The sequence below is a fragment of the Tinamus guttatus genome, unplaced genomic scaffold (genome assembly GCF_059628265.1).
Source record: "Tinamus guttatus ecotype Peru unplaced genomic scaffold, ASM5962826v1 Tinamus_guttatus_pri_ptg000218l, whole genome shotgun sequence".
NCBI classification, from domain to species: Eukaryota; Metazoa; Chordata; class Aves; order Tinamiformes; family Tinamidae; genus Tinamus; species Tinamus guttatus.
In genome coordinates, this window is record NW_028288752.1 from 28,530 (window position 1) to 50,385 (window position 21,856).

A 21,856-nucleotide genomic window follows, 5' to 3' on the forward strand; every position below is an offset into this window, starting at 1 on the left:
TATACATCACTTTCAACTCTGCTGTGGAAAAGTGAATGAGAACTGTACAGTGATTAAGCTCCTAGGTAAACACTGCAGAAAAATTTAAATAGTTGTCTAATTAAAGCAGACGTGTTCAGCTTTGAGAGAGACAGTTCCCATCCTTAGGGCAGTGCAGTCTGAGATGCAAAAAGGGATTTTACTTTAATTTTTCCGCGCAGTCACGATGGGTGTGTGAGTGTGAGGCTGGAAACAAGGCAATAAAAGTGGTGCCAGTCTGCGGCTGCTGAAGGCATCTGCCTCATCTTCCTCCTCCCATCAGGGCAGGGCTGGGCTCAGGAGGGGCCTGCGTGAAGCCTCTCCTTGAACATGAACCTCTCCGTGGAGGCTTCGCCAGGGCGTTTTTTCCCAAAATATCATAGGGATTCCTCTCCCCAAACAAAGCCATTACGATCTAACGGACCCATCATCAGCTTTGGAGTCGAGAAACCTGTATTTTATTTGTATCCCTTTCAAAGGCATATAAGAGGTTAGAAAAATTGCTTCTTTGCTTTTGTGGTCTCTGTCTCTTTCTTTTATGGAAAAATAAATCAGCTGGGGACTTTGAGCGTTGCTGTGGTGTAAGTAAGAATAGTCCTGGGATCTCTTAGGACAACAAGGCTGTGGTCACTGCAAGTCCCTTGCATTTCCAGCAGGTAAAAGCGTGTCCATCGGCGCTCCTGGAGATCAGGAGCAGAGCAGTTCTCTTATCCTGGAGTAACTTCAGTGCTTAGGCTCTTAAAAACAAAGGTTCCTTCCTCCTTTCCTTCCTGGGGCAGTTAAATTTAGTTTGAATTGCTTTTGACTCTGAGTAGAACTGTGTTTCTCCTCCTCTCTTTCCCTCCCGAGCTAGAAGTGATTTTTTCAGGCTTGCTCATGTTTCAGATGCTCCTTGTTCCAAAGTACCCTCTTTTTGTAGGGAATTTTCAAACCTCTCTTCCCATGAATTAACTGAAAAGACACCAAAACAACCAATAGAATTTATAGACAATGGTAGAACAAACAGTAAAATGTGATGAGAAAAGTCTCTTGGTTCTTTTGATCCTACCTGTATTTTTTGGAGTTTCTTCATATACTAGATGATGACATGCAAATATAAATAAACCAAGTTTTTTGTTAGTAACTAAAAATAAGCGTTGAAAAAAAAAGAAACATTGTATATTTAGTTAAGGTGTGTGTATTTAAAGAATTAATCTTATTAAGTCCTACTAAACCTTTTCCCCAGGCGCTTTTATCCTTTTTTTTTGTTCTCTTCTGCTTTTTTTGTGTTTCCCTTGATACTTGAATCAGTCATCCCCATGTGCCTTGTGCATATCGAATACCGCTCAGGCAGGGGCTCCCGAGTTTCCCCAGCATCTGCCGTTCAGTTCTCGTTGCTGTTAGTTGATCTAACCTGCAGCTGGCCGCGTTTGCCCGTTCCCGGCGCGCGGCTCTGCACTCGCGTGGAGCCACTGTCCATTTATCAAACTCCAATAATTTGGGAACGGTTACTCCTCGCCATAAACAAAAGCAGCTGCACTCCAGCTATCCTTATCTGCATGAATGCGCGGATTGTACAAGGCTTTCCCGACAAACAACACAAAAGTTTAGAATTTCAGGCTGGAATTTAGGGCATGTAAGTCAGAATGACGAGGCTGTGATGTTTAGAAACAATATAATAATGCAGAGAATGAATTAGTTGCCATAGTAACTGCTTTGTTTTAATAATTTGGTGGGGCAATGAATAGAGGGAGCTCTGAAAGAAGTAGCAGGAATTTTAATTACATGTTGTGCAATGTGAGTGGCTTTGTTCATTAATATTGAAATTAATTTGATTTTATACCAGATTGAAGAATGGGTGTATAAGTTTTACTTTGAAAGGGCTATAATAATGATTTACTGTTTTCTTTTTCGTTTTTTCTTTTTCCCCGGGAAAAAAATACGATCACAGTCTACGTTTTACTATGGCAGTGCAGATTATTGATTTCTTAACAATAAAACATGCTCAATATGTTCCATTGTAAACGTGCCTTAAATGTGCGCGCCGTGATTTGTTGCCTGGCAGTTCTTGGCAGCCTAGCAACATGCTCAGGCCACATCTCCGAGAGGATGCGGATACCTCGAGTGGTGACTTGTGTGGAATGCCGATGCCAGGGTACATCCAAGCACCCTCAGTCCATGTGTCCTTTGTGGATGATGTTTCGGTTCCCTCCCTGCTTTGAGATCTTCATCTTCTCCCTCAGGTTTGAGCAGTTCAGGCTGGGTTTTGTGCTTAAAGCAGCGCAGGATCACTCATAACGGGCTCCTCCAGGGAGAGGCAGACAGATGCACGTCAAATAGAACTTCTGTGAGAACATCTAGCACACGTCAGCTGGAGCCAGGGCTGCGGGATGATGTTTTTATTCAAGAATTTCACATGCAATCCCATTTTTCACAACTTTTCTCAGGTGGTAGTGTCACGCTTGCAGGAACGAGCGCAGCCTTTGCCGAAGTGGGGTCTCTAATTTGAGTCTTGCCTCTCATCTGAATCATATATATATTTTTTTCTCTTTCTAATGAAACTTGCAGGAGCACGCTTCTCTGAAAGCAGCAGTAGCTTTTGGCTGAAATTAGCTAGTGAGTTAAGGATTTAACTGAGGAGAGCCCTGGCAGGTGGATGGAAAGACACCAATACAGAAGCCTGTTTTGCTTTGAAAAACTATCAAAAAATATTAAATAGACAAGAAACGCAGCCTGGTTCTCCTTTGACCAAGGAAGTGTCTTCCATCGCTAGGCTCAGGCCACCTCTTTTCTCTCCAGCCTGTTCCTGTGAGGTGACACCACAGTGAAGAGGAGCTTTCCTGGGAGATAAGAATTGGCCGTGAGGTGGAAGAGCTTGAGATCAGTCTGAAGATGTTTTAGAAGTCAGTGTCTTTTCGAAGTGAAGGCCCTTTCTACTGGACTGTAGGGTAATATTCATTTATTTCCATGGATTTTCTCCATCTCATCTTTGTGGTCGACTGCTACGTTCCAGGTAACGCAAGATTGATTAACTGCACCAAAATGAGAAGGGAAAACTGAGCATGACCTGAGCTCAGCGCTGAGGGCTGTAACTCAGAAAGGGGAATTCAATTTCCTAATTCAAGTTCCCTATTTCTAATATTTTTGTGTAGAGTTTTGTGAGAAGACACTAAACTTGTGGGCTGTTTCTTTTCTACGAGATGAGGGCCTTATCAACAGGCTGCTCTTCCCTCCCTCAGCCTCCTGCCTCATAACAAAGCTGGTATTTGAAAAACTAGCATAACTTACTTCCAGACCTGCATGTTTTCCTCATTCTTTCTTTATCTCTTAGTTGTATCTTAATAAAATTAAATTGTGATCTTTTTGAAGTAGGGACTGGCTTGTTTTGAACTTTTCTTGGGTCCTAATCCTTAACTGGAATCCTGAAATGCTTGATAATATAGTCTTGATGTTTATAGGAGCCTTTCCTGTTTAATTTTCTAGTGTTGGCTTGTGAAACTTCTGAAAATGTCATAAGGCTAAATGGCATTTTGCCTCTTATCCGAGATGTTATTACACGAAAGAGAAAGGGAAGGGCATTCCAGGGCATCCGCGATATCAGATGAAGCCTTTTTTCTGACAGTTGCTTCCTTTCATTCAGGTTACCATAAATCAGTGGCTCTTTTATAGGTTCCTTGTGATTACACTAATCAACAAATATGTGGTTGCATCCTGGAAGAGTTGGAGTAGGTGAAATAAACTTTAGAGCAACTCCTTAAAGGCCTTGGGAATAAAAGCAGTGTATCTGGTGATAAAGCAACAAGAGATTGAGTTCTTGCAACCAGTTATCTTTTTTAGGCTGCCCTTTGCCTTCTCTCCTATAATTTTAAGTATAATTTTCCTGTTCTTTGTTGCTGTTGGTGGTTTTGTTTCTTTCCTTTTCAAATGAGGCACTCGCATCACTTCTAGTTCGTTCCTTGCTTTCTAATGTTTTAAAAATACTCTTTGGGATATATTAATTTGTTTGGTAATAATCAAGTAGATTTCCAGTAGCAATTAATTTTAGATGAAGACTTACTGCTTTTCACAAGGAATGGTGTTGACGTGATTTAGCTGGGAAGAGGCTGAACAATATTCCGAAATGACCCTCCCTGCTGACACTGGGTTATGTATCCAAAAGCTGGAAGTCTGGGGGCTGGGTATGGTAGGTTGTCCCATCTCTTGTTCTGTCCGCAAACAACTTGAGGAAAACCCATGCTGTGGGCACATGCTTTCTAACAACAGGTTGCAGCCTTGACTTCTGATTTATACATGAAGGGTGCCTCTGGCTTCACCTTCTGGATTACTCCTCCTGCAGCAGAAATGCGCCCAGGATTTGCACACCAGTGGTCCCGGCTGTTTTGTAGCTCGGTTTGGTCCCCTCCAATTGAACCATCTCGTCATGATGTGATCATTACATTGGAAGATGTCTTCACTAGACCAGGCCTGGTTCTTTAGGCTGCTCCAAACAAAAGCCTAACACTTGTGTGGTTTTAAAAGTGCTCTTTTAAACCAGGTACATGCAGCTTTTTCCTTTTGAATTGATATAATCTGACAGAAGATTTTCAGAGAGGAAGATACAGTTCAAAGAAAAAATAACGTTCTCTGGCATCATTCTACTCAAATCAGATAGCCGTGCTTGGCTTAATAGGAAATGTTACTATTAATACTAGTAATAATGGAGCCTGGTTAGCACTTGAATAGAATATTATAATAGTTTGGACTATGTATTTTCAATAATATTATGCTTCCTTCATAACAAATTTTAAGACTTTCCTAATTTAGGAAATGCTGTTTTGTACAGTGCTACTTTTGAGCTTTACTGTTTCTACTTTGTTTCTTAATGTGACTCTAGGAATTTCCTTGGATACTTTAATCAGTCCTGTCACCAGTGTGTTAGCTCTGCATGCACACATTATTTTTGTGATCAGGCTTCTTGGACCATGAATTGGCCTGAGGAATCTCTTTAACTGTTGAAACTCTGTTGCTATGAAGTGCTCCTGGTATCATGACGTGCTGGTAAAAAAACAATGTTTTGCTTCATGTTTTAGGCTCAGCCCGTGTTCTTATGAAAATAACTTTCTTGGTTAACACAATTACAGCTTCTTTCTTCAGGCTTGATTTTTTTGGATGTGAAGAGGACTCACAGTAAAGATAAGTAAATCTATGTGAATGTGCATAAACCATGTGGGTCACTTCAAAACATGACCACATGATCAGATACTCACTGAAAAGGCCTGTTTAAGCATGTGGTTATGTATTCCTGCCACCTCTGTCCTTATTCTTGGAGTTCTTCCATAAAGTGGAGAAGATTTAGCAACATTTCCTCATAGAAGTAGAGAGGCCCATTTTTGTTTGAAAATCTTACTGTAATTTGGTGTTACAGCTGATCTGCATTTACATCCCATTTAATAAGTCAACTTATTGATTAGCAGTAATTAAGTTACAAGATTGTTGGATACTTCCTGCTTTCCTGCTGTAGTATAAGACACTTGTGGGTTTTTTAAGTTTTCAAATGTAGTTGGAACAGATGCTGACTTTGCTTGCCAAAGTTAGAGATGACACCTCTCTTTGTAGAGGTTCATAATTCATATTTAGATTAGCGGGCCTGCTTTGTTATGGAAAAACTTAAATTAGTGTAGGATTAAAAAAAAAATTAAAGACTGCTAAAACTTCAGATCTTAACCAAATATATTTTAAACTGGAAACTTCTAGAGAAATGATTCCATGCAGGAATTCCTTAACTCTGAAAGGCAGAGCCAGGAAAAATGCTAAAATTGGGAATAAAGGCAAGTTCAAGTTATCACCACAGTCTTGACATTTGTAGCATAACTCCTAATGTCTGGCTGTAATATCTGCTTATTTTGCCTAATCATACAGCCCAGGACTATGTTGTTCTGCCTATTGCTAGGTCTGTGATGATTCTGGCGTTTTATGGTGGTGTTTATTGTTTTACAGTGATTTTACCAATTACATTTTTATTACATTATATATTTCTAGTAGTGTTAAAGAAGAAAATAAAAATTAGTTTGATATAAAGGAAGTGTCACAAGAAAATTATTTTTTTAAAAGGAATTTATGATAATCATGAATAATGATCAACGATGATCATTAAAAGACAACAAGGGAAATTCTGGCATTATTATCAGTCAGAAAAAACCTCCCTAAAACCAGAACACTGAGCCAGATACTTTCAAGCACATTTAGTGTTTAGCTGCACTTGCTCCATCAAATCCCCCAGCTTTACGCATGATGCCAATTCTGTATTTTGCTTTCAAATACGTTGTCCCCACCTAATAGTGTTAAGAAATGGTTTTACTGGATACTTGAACTAAATCAAGATACTGATCCAGTTTTATTTTACTAGCTACTTCTTTTTATTTGATCTTTACTAACAATAACAGTACAATAAGCCAGAGCTGTCTAATTCTAAGTTTATATAAGATTCATATGGATATATTATTATCAGGAAGTCAGGAATTGGCATGGCAATTCCAGAGGAAAAAAGTATCTAGACTGGCAGTTTCAGTGGTTAGTTACTTTAAGATGTAAACACTATTTGAAGATGTTCCATTAATGCTTAAGATTAGTATTTTTTTTAATAGCAAAAATTTCGTAGAAGCAGCATTTAATTTTGGGGGGACAAAATATTTTACTGGTTGATTTTTGCAAAACTGGTAGAATCCTTCGGAGTGTATGTGTGGGCTGCTGCTGTTATTTTTTTTAAGCATCGTGACAGTTCCTCTCCTCCAAAAGCCTTAAGCTGATGAAAATAAAATGCAAGAGAATTCAGAAGCACACGGCAGAGCAGGGTATGTCGTTCACTGCATTCAGCACTATGCAGAAGTGGTAGAGGCAAATTAGGGTTACAGAAGTTTTAATAAGGTAACTGCAGGTCGACCGTGGTCCCTTCAGAGTAACTTGCAATAACTGTACAGCAGTGTGTATAGCGACTGAGATAGCTAAATCAAATAATTAGGTTACTTGTAAACTTCTTTTGGACATTTTCCCTGGCCACTTTATTTTCTTGTAAGTTCCCATTTTCTTTTTTTTGTTTTATGTTTTTTTTTCTTTTTACTATATTTCAAAATAGGAAGGGAAACAACTTGAGTGACACATGCAAGGTCCAAGGTGTTGTAATGAAATCATGGATTGCTGACATGACATCGATCTGGCAAGTGATCCTCTTACAAGCTGAACCTCTGCCCACATTCTCCGGCCTCCTCCGAGCTTATTGCAAGCCGAGAAAGCAAAACCAGGACAAAATATCATTAAAAGCAGATGTAGCTCGAACAGGAGAACTAGCAGAGCTGTGTTGTGCAGTGCCAGCTTGGTTGGTGTGGTTTGAAGGTTGCCCACCTTGAGTGCCCCAGCTCCATGTCATACCTGGTGAAGACCAGGGAGGACAGTGAGGAGGAAGGTGAATAGAGAGTAGGTGTCTCTAGGGACAGAGAATAGCCGAAGCCCCCAGTTCTTTGTGTTTCGTGTGTGGATCCGTCAAGCAAGTGGGGCTGGTGGCAACAGTGTTCCTCATAGGAGAGATGTAGGTGGGCTCTGCTCCCAGCAGTACCTGAGTCAGCATCATGCCTGCACTGAGCACCAAGTCCCTTTCTGGGAGCAGGGAAGCAGATTTTGACCTACTTGAATGTAAGAGTAGCGATAAAATGTTCTCCCAGCCCTAGGTCATAAACCAGTGCTCCAGCTTGCAGTAATGCGTGTGAAATCTGCAGACACATCTTGTTATCTTTGCAAATCTTCCCCTTTCCATTGCCGCTGCAGTAGCTGGGGGCACTGCATGGAATGGCTGCATGTAGATGCAGAAAGCATTTCTCCCTGGACCAGGTACATTATGCAACTCCTCGCTGCAGGATATTGCAGGTCACCGAATTTTCATAAGGGTAGAAAAAGGTGAGTGGTTACATTTGTGGAACAAAAATCCACTTTTCATTCCTACAGTTCCCCAATTGCAAACTGTTGGAGGCAGCGGGAGGTTCTGCAGAAGAGCTGCTGGTATTGCCGTTCGGTCCTGCTTTTCCCCCAGCTGTTGGATATTTTATTAGAGCCAGAAGTTCAGGAACTTGCAGCTGAGGAAGGTCTAGGGCATCCAACACATCCATAGCAGCCTATGGATTTGTAATAGTTTTCTTCACACCTTCAGATTATTTATTTTAATGATTTAAAAATTTGTTTAAAAAAAAAGTGGGGGCCTCTGTGTGTCAGGTAGCAGCATGAGAATATTGTATTTAGCAAATGTGTGCTCAGCTCTCTGGAAGTGCTATGGCACGTGGTTCAAGATGCAGGAGATCTGAACAAGGCTCAACCAGCCCTGCTTAGAGTCCCTGTGGAAGTAACTTAGCACTGTATTTGTTTCCTTGGATGTGAAATGAGCCTTAATTCCAGCGAGATTTTCCAGCAAGGTGAAAAAACTATATGTTTTAACCAAAAAAGTGCTATATAGAATACTGCTACTTAGTATTTAATAATTCAGCTATCCAAGTAACTGTCTCTATTAAAGAATAATTGAAACTTATTTACAGGGAAAAACTGAAAGAAAATAACACCATTATTGAGCTAAAAAGCTATAAAATGTCTTTATTGTATGCTTGCTTCTGATTCAGCAGCTGAACTCTTTTTGTGCATGTAAATGTTTTTGCTTAATGGATTATTGCAGCACTTGGAGCAGGCAGCGCAGGGCTCGGCGAAGGGCGTACCTTGAGGACACTGCAGCAGCAATATTTTGCTGTGTCACTAGATTTTATCATGCGTAAAGGACAGGTTCCTTTATCCTCAGGAGTTTTAAAGTGGAAATCACTGCTCTGTTTCTGACTGATTTCGTCGCTTTTGGCAGCGTACGGCAATTTAGAAAGTTCTTATTTTGCTCTCTCAGAGCAGGTGGTTGTCCCTTTATCTAAACATTGTGTCATCAGGTTTATGACTGCAGTGCTGATTATGAACTACGTCAATTTATGGAATTTATGACTGTTTCTTACAAGAATTTTACCAGTAGTATCTTCTATTTTTATTTTGGAAGCAAGGGTAGTAAAACCAAAAGTAGACTTTAGTTTATTGTTACGATGCTGTATGGCTGTCAAGTGCTGTTACTAAACAAAAAGTAGAAGTACTCTTCATTTTAGTGCCCTAGTGATAGGGGAAGCACATGATTAGCATTCTCTGAGGTAGCACCATTTCTAAGGTATTTGAGAATTAGTGCGTGGAATCAATTTCTCAGGTGTGGACTGCATCTAGTACTTAAATTTATCTTTCTAAACAATTGTATGTTTAGATAATAGGAGAGGTATGGTTTCACTAGGATGAGATTTATTAGAAATGTAGCTACCAACAAACTGCATTGAACTGAGGATCATGCTGCCTTGGAGAATAAGGGCTGTATGAAAGTACTGGCTAACGGGAATCTATAAAATGTGGATGAGGTGTCATTTCTAGAGCAGTTTGTCAGGCCCAGAGCAGATAGTTTCAGTTCCAATTCATGTCTGAGCAAAGTGTTTTTTATGTCCCTAAACAAATACAACCTGCAGGAAACATCTGTAGTTTGCACAATGCAATACTGTTTCTCTGTTTTGGTTTGTTCTATTTTTTGGCAGAATAGCATCTTTCTAAAGCACTGATAAGTAGAGGGAAGATCTCCAGGAATATCTGATAAATTGTGACACTTCCAGTTGCAGCTTTAATGTCACCCCAAGAAGTAGAGAGAGATGTGAAGATTCATAGAATGAAGCTGATATGCTTTTTTAATTTTCATTTTTTTGATATTGCCCAAATACCTGCAGGTTAGAAGAGTCAAAGAAAGTGAAACAAGCATATGTACATAAGAGAACCACCCCCCACCCATAAATTCACGAGAAAAAAAGCAACTTTCTGGTTTATGTAGCTTCCTCACATTGTATAAATATTGACTATATAGTAACAGAGTTTTGTGTTTTTGTCAGGATGCTGTTTAATATCAGTATTACCGAGACTAAACGCTTTATCACTACTGTTGATAGCAACTGGTAAGACTGTTGGCAGTTTCAGAGAGGACATCAAAATTTAGTGAGTGTGGGGATGGGAAGTACCTTCCGAATCTCTGATCCATTTATATATGGAAGTATTTGGCAGATTTATTGGAGGCTGCCTGTCTAATATGAACTCTTTAAAAATAAAGAGGTGAACTTGGATTATTCTACCTGACTTTGGCACCTGCGTGAAAGCCAAAGTGAACGTAGCTTGCTCTCCCTTTTTAAGCAGTAGGAGGAGAGAAGCAGTCTAGAAAGTGATTCAGATTTAACTTGAAATGACACGACTTGGGAGTTTCCATGTTTTCCAACTAAATATAAAAGGAACCTAGACTTGTACCTTGAGCAGAGGTACCTTGCTTAGGTGCTTTATGTAGAAGTAGGAAAGATCCAAGTCAAGGAATGACTCTACAATTTGTACTTTGTTCAACTTTGGAATCTGAAGTTAACATGGGGAGCAGCTATTCTTAAAAGTAGCCCCATTAAATATGTTGTTGTTTCTTCATAATAAAAGTTTCCTCATATTTCCTGCATCAGAGTGCACTAATAGAACGTAGCTTCTTGCTTGGCCTTTTGTCTGTGCTGTATTTTTGATATTGAAGAAATTATTTTCTGGAGCTCTTAAAGCAACACTCCTTAAAAGCAATACATCTTTAAATGTGCCTATTTCTCAGAGGGGTTTGAGGGAAATAGAAGTTTTGTTGTTTTGCATAAGCCTACATTTTACAGTGATACTGATATTTGCATGTGTACTGCAAATAATTTTTTTTTAAGATTTGACATTATCTTATGAGGTTGAATTAGGTTACTCTGGAAACCTTCTCCGTGGCAGAATTACTGCTTACAGTTAGTCTGAACTTGAATTTTCATTTTAAGCTCTGTCTGTTTTGTAGCTGACAGTGGTACATTTCAGTTATGTTTATATAGCATTTCAGTTTCCTAATTGCTCTCCTTAAATACTGAACTATTTCCATTTTTGAAATACGTACTTCAGCCTTGTAGTCAGCATACCCTCAGTCTGAAGTGTTCGGCCGGCTCCTCTTCCCTTTAGAATAAGTCATAAATCAGAAATCTTTTTCTTTTAATTCTGATATTTTGATTGTCTTTTTTCCTCCTTCTATGAGAACCCCTTCCAATCATCCCAGCTGATCTTACCTGCCTCCTCATTTGGTATTGGCCCCTTCACACCCTAAAGCAACATGCAGCCATGAGCGGCACCTGCAGCCTCCGTCTCTGGGGAGGATCTCATCCCTGGGGCCTCCCTGATGCGAATCCAGCGTTCTGGGTCTCCTAGTCATCATTTCATCTCTGTACGCTGTGGTTTAGGTGCTTTTCCTCCTTGTTTTCATCTGGGTGAGGCAGGATGGCTGCTTCGAGGAGGCACCTCAGATTGCAAATGTGCTTTGCTGAATATGATTTGCAGTGACTGGGGCTGTGTAGAGTCTCCTTGTCTAACTTCAGCCAGGAAATACAGCACAGGGGTTTCGCCATGCTATTTTGGCAAGTAGCGGAATGGAAATAGAAATAATGAACGTTATTATGGACGTGCCTCTTGGCATGATGAGGCTTGTAATGCGCTGTAAACAAAATATCAGTAAAAAGTACAACCTTTTTCTGAATTAACAATAATAAGAAAAGGAAAAAAAAAAAGTAGAATAAGTTCAAGAACAAGTACATCTTAACCTGTGCATTAAAAAATAGTTGTAGTTTTTTTATATGGATAGATACGCATCTGCTTAGAGAGATTATGTTGCAATGTACTGAAATAAAAGAAAATCCAGGTATATGTTTTTTTGAAACAACAAAACCACTTTTTTATGAGCAACATCACAAATATTTAATATAGAAGAGATTGTAAAAGTTAATTAGAAGAAAAAATTACATATCTGTAATTTTATTCTTTTCAACAAAGCCTATTTTCAAAAGTTACCAATTAACATTCCTGTGCAGTCTGTCAGTACTTGTAAATAATTTGGGCCAGTTAAATATCCAGTATATTCAAGTAAAATATTACACTTTCATAAGCATCAGATGTTAAGACTTTTGAGTTGTTTTTTTAAAATTTTGTTAATATATTGTGAGTCTTTCTGCAGTCAAATCACATTTTAGGGCTAATTACCATCTTCTTTATCGTTAGATGGAATATATTCTTAGATTGAATTTGTAATTGGGAGTGATTTTTCCATTCAATTATGAATATTTCTCCTCCATCTTGCAGTTAGGGACTGTATTTCCTCTGTTTGGAAGGTGGGGAACGCCTCCAGGTGAAACGCAGGCGATGCCGCTGGCCCGGGGCCGCTCCGTGGGTCGGAACCGCGGGTGAGCGGGGAGAAGCTGCAGCGCTGGCCCCGGCGCTGCTGGAGGAGGTGACGGGGGCTGTGTGTTTCACCAGCCCCAACAGCAGCGGTTGTGAAAAGAATTATGTGTTTATTCTTGCAGCTTGTGCTATTTTCTAGATGCTGGTACACTTTTTTTTTTTTTTAATCCTATCAAATAAAAGTATAAAAATGTGTGTCTATAAATTTGGAGGGTAATACATGCTTGCTTGTTTGGATGAGACCACAATTCTCAAATTTAAGTCTCTATAGCTTTATTCTGACAGGTCATGTTGTGCAGCAGTTTTACAGTCAGTCCTGTATTGGCCGCAGTAGCATCTAAACAGAACGCAGTCATTTCAGTGAGGGTTAAATTGCTTTCCTGCAGCAGCATTCCCCCAACTATTGTAATCAATCTTTTATTTTTACCTTTTAACCTTTTTTTAGGTTTTATTTCTACGTCATATTTTTAATGGCTTCTCTCTTCTTATTCTAGCAAATGGATATGTAACGTGATTAAAAGCTTGTTATAAGCCCTTAGGTATGTCTCCCCTATGAAGCTGGTATGTGTGGAGACGGAGTCAAGTGGTGTGGACTCTCATGTGACTAATCAAATCTTTCTGTTTAATTTCCTCACTGGTGTGAAACAGTAATAAAACTCCATAATGTTAACTGTAAAATTTGCATTCCCCAGATATGAGATGCTACAAAATATTATTGAACTTTTTTTTTGTTTGCTCTGTTACTTTGGCTTCAAGTGCTAGGGTTATTGAAAGGATAAAGTTGTTTGCGTAGTTTGTACAGGGAATTTCTAGTTCAAACAAGTTGAAATGAGTTTCTTTTTGAAAGGTTGTTGCTTTTCAACCCTTGTTTGTCTGTTAAGAGCGTAGCCTTGTCTGTGCCAAAGGCTGCTACAGTAACCTTTTCTAGCTTGTTAAACTACTGCCTTTCTTTTTTAAATTCAATTGAGTTATTCCTTCTGTGTTTAAATAAAAACCAGGTTTAATGCAAGTGTAGTTATATAAGTGCTATGTAAGTGTTGGGTCTATAAGTGCTATGTAAGTGTTGGGTCAGACTTGCAGCAGAAGCAGGGGAAGGAAGAAGCATCATCTGAGCTGGCACATGATGCCAAGGTGGCTGTGAGGCCCCATTTTTGTTGTGTTGTGTATAGAAACGTTGTATCACTGAAAGTGCTTGAAATGTTTTCTGCTAAAATTGGAAACCTCCCTAGCATCTTGTCACTACCCTACACCTCTTTAGAGCTGGAAATTGAGTTATATCACTTCTCATTGCTAGTTTTTTTGTGGTCCAAAACTGCGTGCAGAACATACTTTTGCAGATACTTTAAAATAAGGCTTTTAACTTGGACAATGGGCCAACATGTAAGTGATATACAATAAATATAAGATTGATTAGCTGGGAGTCCCTCCAGTCACTTGAAGCAGTACTGTTTCACTATAAATAATGTACCAGATGCATCGTATGCATCTAACTGCACTAGCATTATTTTCTGGAGGAGTGAGTATGTGCACTCATTAAATGATCTGGAACATGTAAATTATACTGCAGAATGCTCCAAAATAAGTTTTAGCTCACTTCAATTCCCATTTAGCTCACCTTCTCACTAGGTTAATGGTGGCGAAAGATGAAAATGCAATTAGCAGTTGAGCCTTACCCCCTTTCCCAAAGAGGATAAAGTTCTTACAGCAAAGCGTATAGAGCCTAGATAACGCTAAATGTCACTAAATGCTCCTATAAGCTATGCTTTCTAGGTAATTTGATGCAATAACAAACTTAAAGCCTAGCAATATATTTCATGTCTGTGTATCCATGTATTGGTGTCATGTGTATCATATGTATGTATTTCATGCTTCAGTATCCTTTAGCAAAGAAGAGAAGTTTGGAAGCTTCAGACTTATCGGAGAGCACAGTCTTTATTACCCATTGCTGCCTTTTGCAGAATTAAAGATCTTATACTCGCAGAAAAAAGTAAAAGCACTCTGTTTTGGAGCCTTTTGAATAGAATTTTTGAAGCCTTTGAAGTATTGGCAATGCTTCTAAAAATGGTTAAACATATTTTTTTTTTTTTGGCAAAAGCATTTTTAGAGGTTCCAAAGCCTGTAAAGTGTTCCAGAAAGGAACACAGGAGATCTGAAAAATAAATTTCAAGTTGCTGTTCTGATGTACTAACCAAAACTAATCTACTCTCTTATTTTAAACTGGAGCTGGAATGCAGAATGCAGTGATGGAGGTTAAGGTTGCATGTCCTACCTGACCTTATAGTAGAGATAGTTAGTGCATTGTTTTCTATATTTCAGACAGCAAGGAAAACAGGCATCTCATATTAAAAATTTAATATTGTAAATTATAAATTTTTATGTTATTGTAACTGGCCAGTATGACCATTCTGTATAGGCTCCATTGTCAGTAAGTTCTGTGGCGTTTGCTGTAGTTTGTGCTGTGTTATAGGTTCCACAATGTCTGCATTTGAAAGAACCTGAGTGCATGAGAGGGCTAGGGCAAAAGTCCATCTGTTTCGGTTGAAGGAGCAGTAATAACTTCTTTATTAAATATCAGGGGAAAAAAAAGAGCTTCTTTGGGTATGTAAATGAAATCTTTGGGTATGCAAATGAAATGAGGTGTGTGGACCTCTTTGTGCTGATAGTTAGTGCAGGAGCAGGAGCATTTTCCATTGTTATGTTGCAATGTAGAAGATCATTCAAGATTTTTAATCAGTGGTGGTTTCACTCCTTGTCAGAACAATAGCTGAAAACTAAACCCTTGGCTTTGCACTTAATTTACTGGGGGCTTATGACAGATCTCTAATGTTATCTTCAGACTATTGTTAACTGTTAATTGATATTTAATTCTACTTAGTTTTAGTATAAACATTTTTCCTGTTAGAGTGTTTTATAGAACAAGGGAGGGAAGTGTATTTATACGTATATATACACTGCCAGTTTTAGTGATGTCTGATCTACTATTTCATCAAAACAGGTGCGATTCAAAGTGCACAGAAGCGAAGTCAATGAACATGAATATATTATCCACGTTGTTCCAAGTGTTTAAGACAACACCTTGCCCCCTGCGCGTGGCTTCCACGTTCAACCGCAGCAGGAGGTTGTGTGCCCGGGGGAGCGCCGCGCTCCGCCAGCCGGGCCAGCGCCTGCAAAGCTTCGGGGCCGCATCCTCGGGCTCCACAAAACTGTGATCGAACCACAGCGTTTTGCAGAAGGCGCCTCGGCGTGAGGTCCCTCAGGTCCCTGCACAGAGGCCCTGCACGCTGGGCTGGGTGCCTCAGCCAGGGGACGCTGCCCTCGGAGCCGCTCTGCTCCCATGGAGGCCCAAGGGCCGTCCCCAGCGGTTTTAAAGATCCTCAGCTTGACTGTTGGAGGCAGTGGGAGACAGGTACAGGCAGACACCCTGTCTGGAAACCTTGGTATTGGCACTGCTTCTGAAAAGGGTTAAACCTATTTACGTTCTTTGGCAGAGCCGTTTTTTAGAGGTTCTGAAAGCTGTGCTGTATGGCACGCAGCCTTTAGTGCTTTTATTAGAGAAGTCTTTATAAACCACCAGCAGGTTTTGAAATGCAGACATTATCTGGTTCCAAAAAAAGCTGCAGCTCAGCCCTCAGCAGTTAAAAGTGTTGGGTATTTTATGGAATCCTAAGGAGCTTATTGCGAATTAATTCGGGACTCCTAATAAGTATTTACTTCTACGGAGAATTACAGGTCTCTACCTTATGAGCTACCAGAAGTAATCAAACTGATGTGAAGAAACAAGGTAAAACTTGGGTTTCCCCAGCTTCTGAAAGGTGCCGGGACCATGTGGCAGTCAAAGCAAAATGTCAAAGCCCAGTGTGTGTCCGGCCACAGAGGCTGATTCCTAAACAAGACAAGTGCTCTTAAAGACCTGGAACTCGAACATGTTACTCATGACTGTCTGTTGAATAAAGCCCTGTGATGGTGTGGAGGTCAAACTGCTTTGCCTAAGCAAGTGCGGGCACAGTTTTATTCCACATATCTTAAACCTTTAGTCTACAGAGGAAAATAAGAGTGGTTGCAACTGGTAAAATGAGCCTAGGAAGAATTATCTCTTCACATGTAAATTCACTGGCAGGTGTTTTTCAAAATTAAATAATATTTCTTCTAAAGATGTTCAATAGTATTTTTTTTCTAAACATGTTGTACGCAAGAGAATTTTCCGATGTATCAGTGTGAGTTCATCTTTTTGGCGTAGTTGAACTATTGAGGTGAAATGACTTGATAAAAGATGAGACAAGAAATTTCAGTTATGCATCCCTAGGGAGACACGCTATGAAGCAAAAGTAAAACAAAAACCTAACAGCCCATGTCTGCAGAGGAAAAAAAGTCTGTGTCAACTCAATCCAGAGTTGAGGTTGAATCGTAGAAGAGAATTCCATGTTGTTAGAATATTTAGAAGTCGTGACAGCATCCCACTGAGCGGTGACAAAAACAGTGAGGTTTTGGTAATATGAAGTTCATGTACATGACAAGAATCACTGTGCGTCGTCCCTATAACATCCTAGGGGAATCCTTCTCAGATCTGTGCTGTTAAGAAAGGTCTTATGCCAGTAACATAATTGTTATTGCCGTGTTCAAGCTATTTTCTTAATCTGGAAAAGGTGTGCATGTTCCCAACTACGACATTTTTGAGACAGTCTCTTCTTGGAGTAGAAGCATATTGTAATACATGTGCTACAGGTATGCTGATACATAGACTAAACATGTAGCGTTAAAAGAGGAGAAAATAGGAGGCATCCTATATCTGTATTTCAACACAATAGAATGTACAAATATCCTTAAAAAGGAGCTCAGAAGTAAAAATCTCAAGAATAATTTTTCAGGGAAGAAAATTCAGGATGAAATAGATGAGTCACATGCTAATTTCTAGGATATTCATTTCTTGTAGCTTGCTGATCTGAGAAAACTGCTAACTTCTTAAAAGCCTGTTTTAGATTTCAGACAGTTTCTAATGTTTTCCTAAATGCCTTATGGTCTGAAAATTGCATCCATGAAACTTTCAGTTATGTTTACCAAAATATTTTCGGATTTAAATGAAGGTTACAGCAAAGGGAGATAGTTCAAAGAAGGAAGCATATATCTGGTGTTGACAGTTTTGCAAAATGATAAGAATGTGCATATACAATATCCAGAATTTTCACTGCAAGTAAAAAATAGATCTTAAAAAAAAAAAGGCATGCAAAGCCCAGCCCTATCAATTTAACAGTTTTTGACTGTAAAAATAGCATTTTTTTTTGAACTTCAATCAGAAAGCTTTTTATTGTAATTGTATTTTCTATCACCATGGAAAACCAGCAGTCTAGTGTATTAGGAAGCCATCTTTATGCAAAAATGCTTGTGATTTTAAGCCCTGTAAGAGCACAAAGAGTAAAAATAAGAAATGCTAAATAAGGAGTCAACTGAATTCCTTATTATATAGTGTTCATTGTGCAATGAATGCTGAAAATTTGATGTTTTAATAGATGAGTAAGAGATATTCAGTTCACTCAGTATATAGGGATTCTCCCCCAAAAGTCTTCTGAGGTAAATCGCCTATAACCTCCCTTCCCTCGACCTTGCAAGCTCTGTTAACTAATTGGCCAAACATAAAGCCATACGTATACGAATACAATTTTGGTCCTGAAAGAAATGCCGGAGTTAAAATAATGATCTTAAAGCAATGGTTCTGTTAAGGACATCCCATTCCTCGGAAGAATAATGTAACTGCTGGATGGATGAACATAGAGGTACAAGTATCTGTTTGCGAGGTAGCACTTCAGTTTAATATGGTTTTAGCAAAACTGTTGATTCTTTGGGAGAAACTGTGGTTCTACCAAGACCTCTGGCAAAGTGTCCTCTCAGACATGGAAGGTATTTTATTTAAGACTTTAGGTCTTTTATTTAAGAAAAATAGTGCAAGAATGATTCAAATTCCAACTTGCCTTTCACCGAGTGGCTTAAGATGCTCAATTTTAGTTTCTCCAAGAAAAGAATGAGGTAACTTAGTCTTGAAGTATTTCATCAACAGATTATTGTCTTGCTAAAAGGCTATTTTTCTAAAGAATAGAAGTATAGAAATATACTTGTAATACTTCCTAGACTTTGGATGTTTTCAAATGGACTTGTGAACTAGATGTTCACAAGATGGACTTCTAGATTGCACTTGATTTTACTCACCATGAATGTGTTTGCTGCTCCTTTTGAGTCCTGTAAATGCAAGTCTCTGCACCATCATTTGGGAAGAGGGAGGCTGTATTAGCAAAGGATGGAATAAGAGACAATATGTAGGTATCTTTGACTACATAGTTATTTTGTGTGATAACATGAGGTAAAATAATACTTAATATTAGCCATACAAATACAATTTGTAAATAGATATATATGTAGTGTGCTGTCTAATATCAGGGATAAACTTGCATAACAAAAGCTCGTAATTTGTCTGTGCTTATAGCTACTTTGGACATTATACGATTGCTGATAGGAGGCAGTGATGATGATGTATGGCAAAAAAAAAAAAAAAGTTAATACCTCGTTTTATGTTGAGGGTCATTGGTGTGACTCTGAAATGTTGTCCTGTTTGCTGCTTCTCTAAAATATGCCGCCTCCGTGTGCAGTTGCATTTCAATGGCTGAAAAGATTAAGAGCAATGTGAGGGGATTTCTTTGTTAGTGAAATGATGGCCATGCAGATTTATTTTTTCGATAAGTGACAATATCTGAGTATACTTTTCAAATACAGATATGCCATTTTGAAATAAAATAACATTATAACATTTTCTAATGAACTTTGTCATAATATTTCAGGTTTTTTTTTTTTTTACTGTTTGAAGTTGCTATAGTTGGGGAAGACTGTGGCTTATCCAAGAAGTAAACTGTTTTTAAAAGTATCATGCCTCTTTATTAACTTAACAATATCTCATAAATGATTAAATTGAAATGTGGATATAGCCCTCAAGAAAATGAATTTCATGTGGAATTATAATTTAAAATATGTTCCTGTTTACACGTTTAATATATTATTAATGCTATTTCTTATAAAGGAATTCAATTCATAAAGGATCTAGAATAAACAAATACTGTTTCCACAGTACTTAGATTCTGTTTGGCTTTTATTTCATGACAGCATTTCAGGCATAAGACTCTATTACATATTAGTCAGAAAGAAGGACTGGAAAGACCTTGGTATCTTTTGATTAGCCAGAAAATCCATGAAAGTTCAAAAAGCTAAATGCTATACATAATATAAAATAACATGATATAAAATACTGACTCAACACAATTTTAAGGTGCTGTAAGTATAAAAGTACCATTCAAGTAACTGATGGGTATTTTCCTATAAAAGAAATATTCAGAGAATGTGACTAGAGTTAAATAATGTGGAGACTCCATTACAGAGACACATATCTGGCATGGTAAGTGATCAAAGTTTGTTGATTAAGTGTAGCTATACCTAGCCTATAAAGACCAAATACTAAGAATTTTCAGGTAGTAATAAATGTCAATTTTAACAAATAAGACATTGTTTTGGACAGATATTTTTGTTTCAAAGCATTATACTAGTAACCAGGAAAACGAGGATTGAGGATGTACAAAAGCCAACTCTTCCCAGAAGCAAAGCCTTTGATTTAAGAAATGTTCTGTTTTCTTCCCTGAAAAAGGTTTTTGGAAACATTAAAGTCAGGTTAAGAGGTCTTCATGATACATTCCTCAATAGGGGACTACCCTGCAGAAAAATATTTAAGCACATGCGTAAGTTCAGGCATGAAGGATATTCATCAAGTACAGTGGAATTCATTGTATTTCTAAAGTCAATAAAATGCTTAATTTTTTTGCTGAATCCAGTGCCCAGAATATAGGTTAGTCAGCAGGCACAAAGTTCTTTTGTCAAACAATATCCATCTGTCAGGTAAGACGTGTCTTCGTGTATTTAATTTTCTTTTTCAGCATTGTAAATGTAGTAGAAATCTTTGCAAACCCCAGTAATGACTATTGTTGAAGTCTGATTTATTAAGGAATTAATTTGGTGTAAATATTTCTCCTATGTTAGATAATCTGTTTCTATTATTTTTAACACCAAAATCAGCAACATATTTGAAGAGATAAATTAAAAAGCAAGTAGTAGTCTAGAAAGTAATTATTGTGGATATGGTAGTGAATTCTCTAACCACCACTTCAGTGATCTTTTTTTGTTGTTGTTGTTATTTTAGGTTACGCTTTATAAAACATGTTTATAGACTATGTCAGCAATGTTCTTCCCCAGTTGCAGTTGCAAAGACTATTTTTGCAGTTTATCACAAAATGCCAGATTTGCTCAGCATGTAATTTAATCTTATGCTTGGACGCATCCACATTACTTGGTTATCGTGAAATTATTCTTTAATAAAAATGTATGCTTTGTGATCTATATTTTATTAATTTGGTGAGTCAGTTTATCGATTGTTGCAGATCCCATGAATGTATAATTTGTCACAGTTATTGGTAGCCTGTCAGCAGTTAGTAGCACCACAGAGTTCCTGGCTCTTGGGGCACCTTAGAAATAAGTCTTTCTTGATCTGCAAAAGAAAAACTTTCTCCTGCAAATTACCATCAAGACTTCTGTTGATATCAGTTTATCACGTTGTGGCATGTATTATCCTGTGTTAGCAAAACACTGTGAACAAATTATTAATGTGACCTGTTCAGGTAAGAGTTTCTCACAAATATGATTTAACTATTTTTGATGCCCAAGATGAGGCCAGAAAGAGCATAATGATATAAATAAGAATGGTTTTTCTGATTTTTCTATTCAGTACATTCTAAACTTATAAAATCGTAGAGCTGCTCTGAGACCAGTCCTGAGTGCTGCTGATTGAAAAGTGTTGTGCTTAGAAACTTACGCTAGTGAATTAATTTAAAAGCTTTTTAATTTCTAATAATGCATGGCCTCCTGTATTAAAACAAGTTAATTTACAGTAAAGCAGATAATTGTTTCCAAAGTCTTTGGGCTTGGTTTCTCGAGAAGTAAATTGATTTTGGTAATAACATTACAGTGACAGCCCAGCGTAGAGGTGACCACGCTGCTGAGACTTGGTTCTGTGGTTGCAATGTCTGTTGGTTTCATGAGGGATTTTTGAAGGGTGGCTTTGGCACTGTGCGAACCCCTAGTCTAATGCATAATAATGCACTAGGTTGACGTGTTTCATTTTTTAAAAAAGCTAAAGGCTAAAGAGCACATTTTCCGAGCTTCGTTTTTGGTGTAAGCAGTTGGATTTTCCAGTGGTTGCTCTTAAATATCCTACGTATCCCTGGGAGGTCGCAATGAGCGTGGGTTACACTTTGTGGTCCTGGATGGAGCCGGCCTAACTGTGCCAAGGCCTCCCGAAGTTTTTTACGGATGCAGAAACACACGAATACCCCAAACTTGGGCGTTTTTCGGCGAAAAGCCGCCTCCCATGACCGTTAACGGCTGTGGGGGTCGCCCCCCGCCGCGCGCAGCACGTTCGCCACCTCGG

General features: G+C 38.5%; 1 protein-coding gene across 1 annotated transcript in view; it reads left to right on the plus strand.

Annotated features, from left to right (window-relative positions):
- Window positions 1-21,856, plus strand: part of CTBP1 (C-terminal binding protein 1) — a 173,796-nt gene that overhangs the window by 8,299 nt on the left and 143,641 nt on the right. The gene's annotated exons all lie outside the window — the stretch shown is intronic.